This window comes from Seriola dumerili, unplaced genomic scaffold (assembly GCF_002260705.1).
Source record: "Seriola dumerili isolate Sdu_G_001 unplaced genomic scaffold, Sdu_1.0 BDQW01000322.1, whole genome shotgun sequence".
In the NCBI taxonomy this organism is placed as follows: Eukaryota; Metazoa; Chordata; class Actinopteri; order Carangiformes; family Carangidae; genus Seriola; species Seriola dumerili.
Genome location: NW_019174577.1, coordinates 862185 through 874660, shown reverse-complemented (window position 1 = coordinate 874660; position 12476 = coordinate 862185).

Below are 12476 nucleotides of genomic sequence, written 5' to 3'. Positions count from 1 at the left end.
CAAGCTTGGATAAACAAACTTCGTGTCTACCCCATCTGTTCACCAGCTACTCTCATAACTACACATGTTCTCTGAGGAACCACAGTGATAATAGGTCCACGGTACCACAGAAGCAGAACTACCATATTGTTAAACAACTCACTGGACAGTTGCTTGTTTACTTCACAGCGCTCTTGGTGCAGATTTGCATTACTCTTCGTTTACTCTTGTTGGTCATTGTTAGGGGCTGGCTAGGTTTTAAGAGTATAAGTTTCTATTTTTGCTTCCCTGTTGTGATAAAGATGGGGTGTAGTATTGCACAGTTTGACTTCCGCAGGCAGACCAATGTAAGATGGGTATGTCGACCTGGTTTGTGATCTGTACGTATAGTGGTACTCGGTATGGACTCCATCACCTCCTACACCCATTTTGTCTTGATGTGGCAGAATTTTTACCTGTTGAGACCTGTGAGCCATGTTTTGCTGGACCTCAATATTTCCCCAAACGTCTTATATTGTCTTTTGATTAACCAAAGCTTTTTGCCCTCAATCTTAGTCTACTGTAGACTAGAGATATTGAAAGCATGTCTATAATTTATCCAGACTGGGCCTCCCTGACTAAGCCACACACAGATGCCCTCCTCTTGAATACATATGCAGAAAGGTGTGTGGAATCATACAGATATTTACTTGAGTTTGCTTTCTCTCGCTCTTTGTATCCTTGTGGACAATAGAATCAGAGGTTTAAGGATGTATAGTTTTTTTCTGTCTGTCTACACTCATGTCTCTTAAAATAACGTGTTGTGCTACAGCTATTTTTTTTCTAACAATTTTACATGGCTGTGCGTGTGTGTTTGTGCGTGTATGCGTATGTATGTGTGGGGGTTGGGGTCGTGGTTCTGGGTTGCTGTGCCAGGAGGGTGGGGTAAATGGGTGCTTGGGTGGGGTTATGGATATAAAGCCTGATAGCACTGGAAATGGTGCTTTAGCTGAGAGAGCAAAAGTTTGCACTAATGTTAAATGTCCTTGTCCTGCTTATGGGAGAAGGGCAGGAGACCTCAGAAAGGCCTGCGAGTTTCCATGAGCACAGAGCAGTGTGGTTAATACTCAATGGTCTCATAAAGAGTCCATCCAACCCCTCCATAGAAATAATCATGTACAGCATATTAAGAAATACACAGACGTCCAACAACAACAAATACCAAAGGACAAAAAATGGCTTGCATTCAAGTCATTGGACAATTTAAGCTACCAATCTAATGTTGGATTAATGGAGTTTTACTGTTGAACCTGAAGGCTCTTGAAAAGAGATTCTGGATGTAACTTCTGATGGAAACTAGAAATGGTGTGAAAACAGCAAATTATATTTGCTCTTAAAAATATTCCAAATATACAACATTTAAGCACTTAAAAAGTAGCAACGGCTCTCCGAAAACGTTCAGAACATTTGAGTTGGTCCTGATGTGATGGCTGAGATGTACTGTGTGCAGGTGCCAGAGATATTGATTCCAATTGTCTTTAAATTTAGAGATGGGATTTTATCAACATTTGTTTCATGTTCAGTGAACTGATGAAAAACTATTGTTTGACACTGTTATTTTGATCATTGCTGAATTGGATGATACATTTTAATTTTTTTTAAAAGTTGAACTGAATTTAAATGTTCTCTAATTGCAGCAGACTGGGACTTTGAGCCTTGCCTGAGCAGAACTAAGCTTATTGTTTTAATATTCCAGACAGTCGTATTGTGCAGTGTGGGGCTGAGGCTCACTCCCACCAGGTGGACAATGCAACATCATGAGCCTCAGTGTGCCTTAAGTGGGCAGGGACTGACAAGACTCACACCTTCTCCTTTTGTTTTGTACTTTGTTCTTGTTTTTTTACCCATATCTTAATACCAAATTGTAAAAGCCAATTGGATTGGTTCTGAAATTGATCATTTAGCTGTTTAAACCTTACTTGAATTAATTTATAATAATGTCTCTGTACTAGCCACTACATCAGAGCCATGTCTCTATCAGCCTCTATGGCTCCATAACTGGTGTGTCCCCAGCCTCAGCCCCAGACCAAGGTCACTCTGACACAGGCTACCCCGAGACAGTCTCAGAACTTCATTGTTCAAGTGTTTTCAAAAATTGACCTTGATGTTTTTTCCTATGCTGTTATCAAAGATTTTTGGTGAATCTATCTTTGAAGGCCATAAAACAAGACGACCAACAACTATGATAACAATAACTGTAAATAATCAACCGAAGCAGGACGGGGTGACTGTTATTACGGCGATTCGTGACGGCAGAAGGGGGACTGTTTGCTTTGCTTCGTCATTTTGCTGCACACCTGATTTTTTTGTGTTTTCCATTAGGCTCTTGATGCACAGCAAGCTGAGCGCAGCATATGCAGTATGGCACTATGCGCAGCGTGGCTCTGGCACTTGCACAGACAGCCCTGGGTCCTTCAGAGAGGCAGCCTGCTGTCTGTTGGCTGCTCTCAGCCAAGTGGGGACAGTTTGCACTTGGAGTTTTTCTCAATCTCTGGGGATACAAAGGTTGGCATACAGGGAGGAGGATTAAATACGGGTGGTAGGGGAAGGCTGGATGTTGTTTTCAGGGAGAGGTTGGAAAGCCCGGGTGATGGACTATTTGCTGAGCAATGGTTCAGTGTTGGTCGTCTAAGCTGGTAGGAATTGCATGGCCACAATATGATAAGAATTGTAATACAAAGGAGGTCACCACAGATTTCACACTGTTGAACTGCAACAACGAGAATGTTGCTGATCTCTTTTGTCTCTATGTAAGTACTTCTCAGGTGGAAAATACACTGCTATGCATTGGTTTCAATGTCTGCTCAGTTTGTGGTTATGTCTGATCATCCCCCAAGTTACTTCTCCGTCTTTGCCTTTGTTGTTCATACCAATATTTAATATAATAGTTCCCAGAAAGTTAAAAGCAGGAACAGTTCCCTCATTGTAAAGTTATTAAAGTTAAATGTATAATTCTCCATCTAATATTGATCCAGTGAATTGTTTGTTGGAGGGAAGGAAGCCACTGGAGATTCAGTCTTATTAGTCAGACTGTAATATTTTTGAAAGGAGATGGGTTTGGAAAAGCACAGAGGCGGGGAGGTGAATGTTCTCTTACTTTCTTCTCCCCTCACTCTTCCTCTCTCCGGACTCAGAGTCTACATCTTTGCTGCCGACTGGCCTTTGATCAAAGATCACACACCCTCAGCAGGGGAATCAGCAGGAGAGAAAGGAGAGAGAGAGGATTGGATAATGTCTGAAGGAAGACACAGTTTCAGTTTTCAGTCACCTAAACCAATTTTAGGATACATTCCATAACTTCCTACTGTGATTCCCACTTTGGAGTTTTTGGCAGGTGTAAAGGATGTGAGCTGTAGACAGCAGGAGGAAATGGTCAACATTTTGCAGTTGGCTGTTTCATTCAGTCTGTCTAGCGTCACTATCCCTCTACTGTGTGACAGACAGACATGTAGACGGACAGTTCAAAAGGCCCCTAGTGTACCGCTATCCAACTGCCTTTTTTCAGCTTCTGCGATTGTAACAAAAGCACTTTGCGAAAGGCCATCCTGAATTTTGTGTGCTTTTATTTTAAGGTTATCACTATTGTTATTAATTTGTTGTTCCTGTTGATGTTTTTTTTTTTGTTTTCTCAGTGCAAATGATTATTTAAATGCAAAAAATAATATGATGAAAATGAAAAAAAACTTGAATATTTGGTATCTGGATTGAAGGTGGTTTGAGCTGCCACATCAAATGAACATAAACAAACACATCTCTGTTATACTACCACCATCCCTGTTATATGCAGCTTATTGCATAGTCACATAATGGTAGGAGGGGGATCAGGATGGATCTCTCCCTACCTGCTCTCTGCTTACTGTCTCAGATTTTGTTGGGATAAAGGTCATTTGAGCTCATTTTGGGAGACTCCTTTTCTTGAAAAAGAAACCTGTATAACAGTTGCAAAGCTTTCTGAGAAGGCTAGCTGTGCTGAATGTTAAACATGCAGTGTTGTATCCACTGCAGAATCTCTTTGTCTGCAATAACGCCCTGTCTGTGCAGTTAAAGGCTGGATCTGGTATCCATATAGAGCTTAAATGATTACTAATGATGGATAAAATGGCCAAATGACCATCATGCACTTTTGCAAATCAGAACAGAAATTTTTTTTGGCCAACATCTATGTCAAATCAAGATTATTGCAGTAGAGTAAAAAGAATAATATTGATCATAATAAACATTCAATAAATCTATAGTTCAGTAAATGGTTTAACTTGGGTGAGAAAGAAATAGGCTACTATTTATAATAGATTGATTTGTAACTGTGATTATTATGATAATTCTTTAAAGAGGTTTTTTCTGATGTACATTTTAAAATGGTGGAATATGTCCCAGTTCTCAAATCTGGACATGTAATTGCACACAGAGTCACCTTAACCAGAAAACTGTTGCTCCACTTCTCTCTGTGAGTTAAAACTTTTATGCTTGTTGGACACCACCCCCCACCACCACCACCCCCCCACCCTTCCCACACTCTGTGTATCACAACAAGTGTATCCCAAAGGCAGAATACCTGCTGTGAATTCACTAATTGAACAGAGTTTGGCCAGAAAATGCAACATCATCCAGCGTTTCAACCCGCAGAGTGCAGCAGCCGTTTTCTCTCCTACATGATTCAGTGTGGATTTACTTTTTAAATAATCCCTTTCTCATCACAAAGATTTTTTCTGAGCATAGCAGTCTGTCAGTCCATATCTGTTGGAAGCTGCAGGAGGTTGAGGGGGGATAGGGTGGAGAAGTATAGGTGATATTTTTTGGGAGAATTTGCACTTTTTGGTGACGAAAAGAAATTGTATTGTATATGAGACCACTAAATCCACACAGTCTAAACCATATAATTCCATTTTGTGTCATTTTTTTTGTTCTGTTCTTCTTTTTTTTTAATATATCCAAAAGTGTCTGGCATCTGGTTGTCTGGTTTAAAGAATATAAATCTTTCTATTAAAAACAATGGTTGCAAAGTTTTGTGTTGATAATTTTGTCTCTTATTATAACTAATTTAACATACGACATGTTTGACATGTGTTTGTGTTATATTGTCTATCTCATGTGCTGTACATAGTGCAAACACCGTAGACAAGTCAGTTCTCCCCTCAAACCAGAAGGTGGCAGTATTATCACTGTTATGATGATTTGAGGATGCAGCAAATGCTGCCATACATCACTGATGTGAGTGTGTGTGTCTTTCTCTCCCTATCTCCTGCATTCATGCTTTTGCTCACTCACTCACCCTATTTAATGACCATGACAGCAAAGACCAATTGAATGTCTACATTTTGTCTGATGCATCAACATGGACACACATGTAGCCGTGCGTACATTCAAATCATAAATTAAAAATAAGGCATTACCACATACAGTACAGACACAGTGTGTTTTGGGCATCAGGAGCAGTATAGTGAACTGGTTTTGTACTGTGGGCTATTTACTCACAGAGGCTATGGCCTTGTGTGTGTGGATATATCTATCGATCTGAAGCCACCAGCACTATTTTAAATCTGATTCGTCCCAGAAGTCCAACTACTGGCTTGTTGTCACCCTGTCTTCTTGTTTGTCTCAGTCTGTCTCCCTGAGGCGATCCTGTGGGGTGACAGAGGTCATAGAACAGCTCATTAACCCCACCCCAACAGCCCACACATTGCTGCAGTCCTCAGGCCCTGGCTACGTACACACACAGACACACACACACACACACATTTTATAATGCTCCACTAATAGCAGTTAAGTCGACTTAAGCCCACTCCTTGAGCAGTATGCTTTCAGGGATGCACAATGATGCATGTATGTCTTGCATGTTGTGTGTATTATCACTACATCTTAATATGTTTCTGCCAGTCATCGTAAATGTGTCACATGAATATATTCATTATCTCTATGAAAAATGTGTTACTTCTGCATTTTTCCTGAATTAAAACTACTTTTAAACATTTATTACAACACATGTCCAGACAGTGTAATATTTTAGAGTATGAGATGTTTTATTCAGTCTTGTTGAACCTGTTGGCCAGATGTCTCGGGGCTCCAAGTCATTAATTGTTATGTTTGTAAGGTATCTAAAAACACAGTGGGATATGGTGTTATTTTCCATGTTCAGACATCATTGTTGCAGTCAAAACATATTGGATAAGAGGAACAGCAGCACTTCAGGTGCTAGGAGATGCCTGGGAGCTGTTGTCTGCCGTCTCTAGTGGTATTATTCCCTCAGTCTGTGCATGTGAATGCGCATGCATGTGTGTATGCATGTGCCTGCAACTGTTTCTGTTTACATGTTTGTCTATATGCTTATGCGCAAAGGTGTGGTTTTATGATCTTGCTTGCTCGTGCACATGTGCATGCATACCATCGTCATTAAGGCTCACAGTAAATGAGCCTCTTATTGCCCTCACAATGAGCAGTTGGAGACAGGCTGTAATGTAAAGGAAAACAGTGACACACGCACACTAGCCTCATTTTCAACACTACACACCTTTCTCTAGGGATATAAAATGCCCCTGCCTCTGCACACTGTGGGACATGAGTTTCATCCAAACTAGCTGCCGTCCTCAATAAAACCCACGTGAGCAATCTCTGCAGTATAGATTTCCAGTTTCTCTTAGGGTATATTTTGTTCAGATCAGGTGTTTAAACTGCTCAATATGACAATAATTAGGCAGCACAGAAGACATGTTCTTTCTTATGTTGATAAGGGACATTGACCTTTAACCTGTGCACCCCTGTAGTCCCCCCCACCACCGCACCCCACCCATCCCATATGCCCCCAGCCAACATCCCCCCTTCTTCTTGCTCTGTCCAGCTCCCATCAGGAAGGATAGAGGGGGGATTGGACAGGCTTGGAGCCTTGCCTCTGGCCATCTCTCCTCCTCCCCGGAGAACAGAGGACTGAGGTGCCTTTAAACCACTGCGGCAAAAACCCTACCAAAACCCTGCAGTCATTAATATGCAAAAATGCAAATGAGTAGGTAATTAAGAGCTGGAGCTCTCTGGAGGCTCTTTGATTGCTAATGAATTCTAATCTGCAAAGAAAGGGGGGAGGGGAGGAGAAAAAGAGATGAAAGAAATAGAGAAAACAACGAAAAAGAGAAGCTTTAACCCAAATTTTGTCATATCCATAAGTTTTCATATCAGATTTGTTTTTATCTGGAGGCTATAATCTGAAGTATTAGCTCAGTTATTTGAGACAATTACTTGATGATACGTATACAGGTCGTGAGCTTTTGGGGGAATATAAATGTATAATGAAGAGCCTTCAAAACACATTTAAATCAACTTAGGAGATGGATTTGTTATATTTTTACTTAGTGAACACCCATGAAAATAAGATTATACTAATGACATGGGTATCAATGGGAAAGAAATCGCTTTGTAATGGACACAGTGTAGTAATTGTGTAGATATGGCTAATTAGAGGAGAACATGACAGGCAAGCAGACACCTCTGACCAGCGGCTACCAAAGAAAATAGAAGGTCAGATATCTCAACAGTGTGTTCTTTGCTGCAACAGCAGCTGTGTGCTGAAGTAAAGGAGATGTCATTTCATCACTTTTGTGAGCCATAACACATCCCCACTTCCACTCTAACTCATTCACTCTGTCACTCACACACACACACTCACACACACACACACACATACACACGCATGCACACACTGCTGTTATTGTTGTTGCAGTGCTCCCACTACATCAACAATCGCTGCTTCCCTCCCCCACACAGGCTCACATCTATCTCCCTTTTCACTCCGTCTCTTCCCCCTCCTGTCCTGGGCAGCCCTGACATGCCTACTTCAATTGATTTAGAGTCAATTCAGCTTCTGATCTGATTGTTATCATGTGACTTTTTGCACACCTCCCCCTCAATATATGACTACTGTATTATTTTCAGATTAGGATAGAGATTTTTTTTTTTGTCTCAGGTACGAATTCGCCAATCTACTCGGCACTTTCTCCATCTGCTCGCTTCACTCTCTGCCTGTGTCTTCACCTTCCCATTCATCTCTCAAAAACAAAAAAAAAAACACCTCTGAATCGACCACCACTGAAGTCTCCTATCTGCTCTTTCCCTCAGCTGTACAGTCTGGTGGTGGGCTTCTCAATTGCCCAGCTTTGTAAACAGGAAGCTGGTGTTCTGTTCGCTGTACCTGAAGCGTGGGTGGCAGAACAGGGGCACCCATGCAACTGCACAATAATGGGAATCCAAGATGGCAGGGAGGGGTCCCATAAAATCACCAGAGAGAACAGAGGAAGGCGGCACTGAGGAAAGCCATTGTCAAATGAGAGCAGACAGAAGCCAAAAGGATTGTTGATTTAGTTTTTCCTTTAGTAAATAGATTGTTGATTTTCTTTGTGTTTGTCTGTGTGTATTGGATCCTGTCGAGAAGTGTAGTGTTTGGGAGGATTAATGTCATGGACAATCCCTCAAACTCATTTTCTTTCTCACTGTGGAGCTCTGTGGGAATTACAGTTTCAGGATAAGGGAGACAGACTTTGCATTTTCTGCTGATGATGGTCCCATTTTGTGATGAAGTGAAATCTGGGTTCATTGTGTCCCTTTAAGTTTGGCTGTTTTGAATACTTGTTTGAATTCAGGAAGATATGCTTCCCTCACTTGTTCCAAAACAATCGCTCTGTTTCACTCATGTTTTCCAACTATCACTGAAATGGGATACCATAACCTTGTGGATTACTGCCCTGTTTAAATCACTCTCTCCAGTCTCCACGCATTTTATTGTTGTTTAACATGTTGGAAGTCAGTGCGAGTTTGGGTGTTTTCTGCCAGGAGAGCTGTAATAGGGGGACGAAGCTTGACGGGAGTCAGTTTATCATGAGCACAGAGAGCACAACAGATAGATTCCCCCCGTCTCCTCCCCTTCAGCACAGATAGACTCAGAGCATGGGCACTCAGCCAACACTATCAATCTATCCGCTCCTACCCCCAGCCTCTAACTCTTATTGGAGGACAGCTTCCAAAGGGGCAAGGAAGCATGAATCATAGCCTGGCTATGAGAAGCCGTTATGCCTCTAAATACACGTGTTGTGGCTCAAAATCACTCCGTTGCTTCGCCATTAATGACAATCTAGCCAGTGATTGTCACAGCCCTGTAACAAAGTTGTAGCATTTAGGAGGGGCTGAGGCTGCTCAGGGAGAGGGATTGTTGGTCTTGGCCTAGTTTTCTTGTCTGATCAGAAACCTGTGCACCTCTGCCCTTCCCCCACCCAAACCTAAGCCTCTACTATTACAGGCTGTGAGGGGCTCAGTATGGAGCGAGGTGAGCAGCTTGCCTCACCAGTGAGCTCTGTGTGCGCTATGTGTGCTGCCTATACTGTATGTTTACGGGCTTATCATTGTGTGTGATATAACCTGGTGATGTGGTTTGGCTTGCATGACTGGCTTCATATGAGCGAAGCAGGATGGCAATGAGGGATAAATGTGTATAACGTGAGTGTTGAGGTATAAACACTACACCCAGCTATGAGACTGTGGAAGCAAAACATTGCTCTTTGATTGGAGATTAAAACGGCTAGAATCAAAGGTATGTATGTAATGTATCTATACTATGATGTGGGATTGCCCTCTTTATTGGCTCTCAACAAAGCATTGTGGATTACAAAAATTTCAAAGAGGATCAACTAATTAGACCACATTACAACACATTATTACATGTTGTTATTTCTTGTGTGAATGTATGTAATTCTAAATATGAATGTGTACATAGATAAATATTTCATTAATATGCACAAATATATGACCGATTAGCACCAATGTACCAAACATATGCTAATTTTTCATGTGCATCTGTCGTTAATTACAGATATGAAGCCGGGAATGGCTCGAAGGAATCATTGGGGGCATGTGTGACAGCATCCCTCCCCACTCGGCCTTTAACTGTCCATTGTACTGTGAATGTATTTTGAGATTATAGATGACATGTTTGTGTTTTTGTGTTTGGTCCCTCCTGTATAATGACGCTGTAAGCTTTGAGGCTGCCATGTGGTAGATTACCCATAGTGACTGGGGATAATGAAACAGAATTTTAGCATAAAAGTTGAGCTTTTAGAGGTCATTATCTGTTCTTTTATGTCTGTGTTAATTGCCAGTGTGTGAGTGAGTGTTCATTGAAACAAACACGATAGTGGACAGCAGCATTATAACGTCTCCATAGCTTTATAGCATTACATATCATCTATTCCAGGCTGCACTACTCGTTTTGTAACCGCTGAATATAAAATCGGATTGCTTAACAACAGGAATAACATATTAAACCAGATTTTGCCCCTGGCTCCATTGAGAAAGTGGCACCACCCTGATTCACTTGAAAAGAAGAATTATAGGTATGATGATAATATAGTCCAAGAGGATAATGCTTTAAAGCACATTTCCTCTGTCTTCAGCTGTCTGTTTTACAACTCATTTCTGTTTAACTTGGTGTCAGCGTTAGGTGCACTCTTTGTTCATTAAGGTGAGGACCCTCAGTATATATGTTTTTTTTAAATTATTATTCTTTTTCAACCACCCCTCCCTCTCTTCAGCCTGGCTGCCCTTGTACATGCTCTCCATGTCAGACCCAGCTGTTACTACAAACTACTTGGAGGGCTTACAAGCCTCATTGCTAATACTGACAACAGCACTATTCTTACTCAAGGCCTAACGTCTACTGGAAAAAGCGAGAATATGAGGGATTTTCTCTGCCTCCGCCAGAAATTCATTTCCCCAAACAGATGTTTCCATCTGTTCAAATCTAATCTTTTGATTAATACATTCCTCAATGAAAGGATTCCAGATAGGTGTTAGATAAATAACTCAAGATGCCCTTTCTTTGATAGTTGTGATTATTTTCTGATGCTACTGCTGTCTTTTCATTTTTGTGTGTGTATTTCAGTACCTGTGTATGTCTGCATATGTGCAACGAAATGTGAATGTGTGCATGGTATGTTTGTGAAGGTATTTATGGCCCATATGTGCGTTTGTTCCAAGCAGTAACCCCATTACATTCCTAAGACGGTCCATGACACTAATTAATGTTCTGTGCCGAGGCTTTTCCTTTACCCTGGGGACACCCAATGGATTATTTACCTATATGTCCTATTGACAGCAAATCCCCCTTCCATTTGGTAACCTCTATGCAAATAGACAGTTCAGGGCATTAGGTGAGTATCATAACACTAAGCAGCTATGCATTTACCATGTCTTAATTTTGTTATACAGCTCACACACAAGACATGGGCATCCTACCAACATGGTGACTCAAAAGATACTTGAGTCACCATAGCTTTTGTAGTGGCTTGATAACAGTTAAGATGTTGAAGAAAGATTTCAGTGTTTTTTTGTTTTCTGCCTTTCTAAAATGATGTATGTGTAGAACGTATGTATAACGTGATAATTTTGAAGGTTGTAGACAGGAAACAAAGAAGGGTCATCTTAACTTCCCTCTTCTGTGACAAGGTTTGCCCTCAGGTTACAAACAACAGCTGTCTAACACCTACATATACTTTTCAATAGAGTGGTTATTGTTTGGTTTCGTGTGAATGCAATCGCATAGGGATGCGTTGTGCATATCAAATAAAGGCAGAAAACACATTAGTTAAACATATCAGGGTCATCTAAATGTATTCCATTTTAAGTATATCATCATCATCCTGGTGACTGAACTGCAGTTAATTTCAAATATTCATCTACTTGTTTTTTTATCTTGTAAAAACAGCATTTCAACATTACAGACAAATTTATGTTGATCATCCAGTATGCCCTCCTGTCTGAACTGTTTTCTCTGAACTACCCCCCCCCCCCCCCCCCCCCCCCCCCCCCCCACTCTTGTGATCCTATACTCTCTGCTCTCCTTCCTCTCCACTCTGCTCTGGAGCAGGCAGTTACTAGGGGTGTGTTGGTTTTATGTTTATCACCCCATTCACAAAAAGACTGGTTATGTGGAAATTACAGCAAAAACATAAGTTGATTAATTGATTAATCACTTGACAGGAGATAAATTGGCAATTGTTTTGATAATCTATTTTTTAAAATCACTTTTAAAGCAAAAGGGCCAAATATTTGCTGGATACAGCTCCTTTATTGTGATGATTTGATGCTTTTCTTTGACATATAGGATAGAAAACAGAGTATCTTGGGTTTTGGATTACTGTAGGCCTAACTATGATGGCAGTTAAACTATTTTCTAACATTTTGTAGGCGAAACAATTAATTGATTTTTTGAGAAAATGAGCAGCAAATTAATCAATAATAACAACAATTGTTGGTTGCAACCCTATGGTGAAAATAATATTTCATGATTAAGTATAGTCAGCTGGAAAAAATATTAATTTGGAACCAGACAATGTTATATGCATATAAATGCTAGGTTAAAAAAAAAAACAGTATGTCCCTGCCCTCTCCCTTCTTAACAACCCATACATCGGAAAGTCAATCAAATA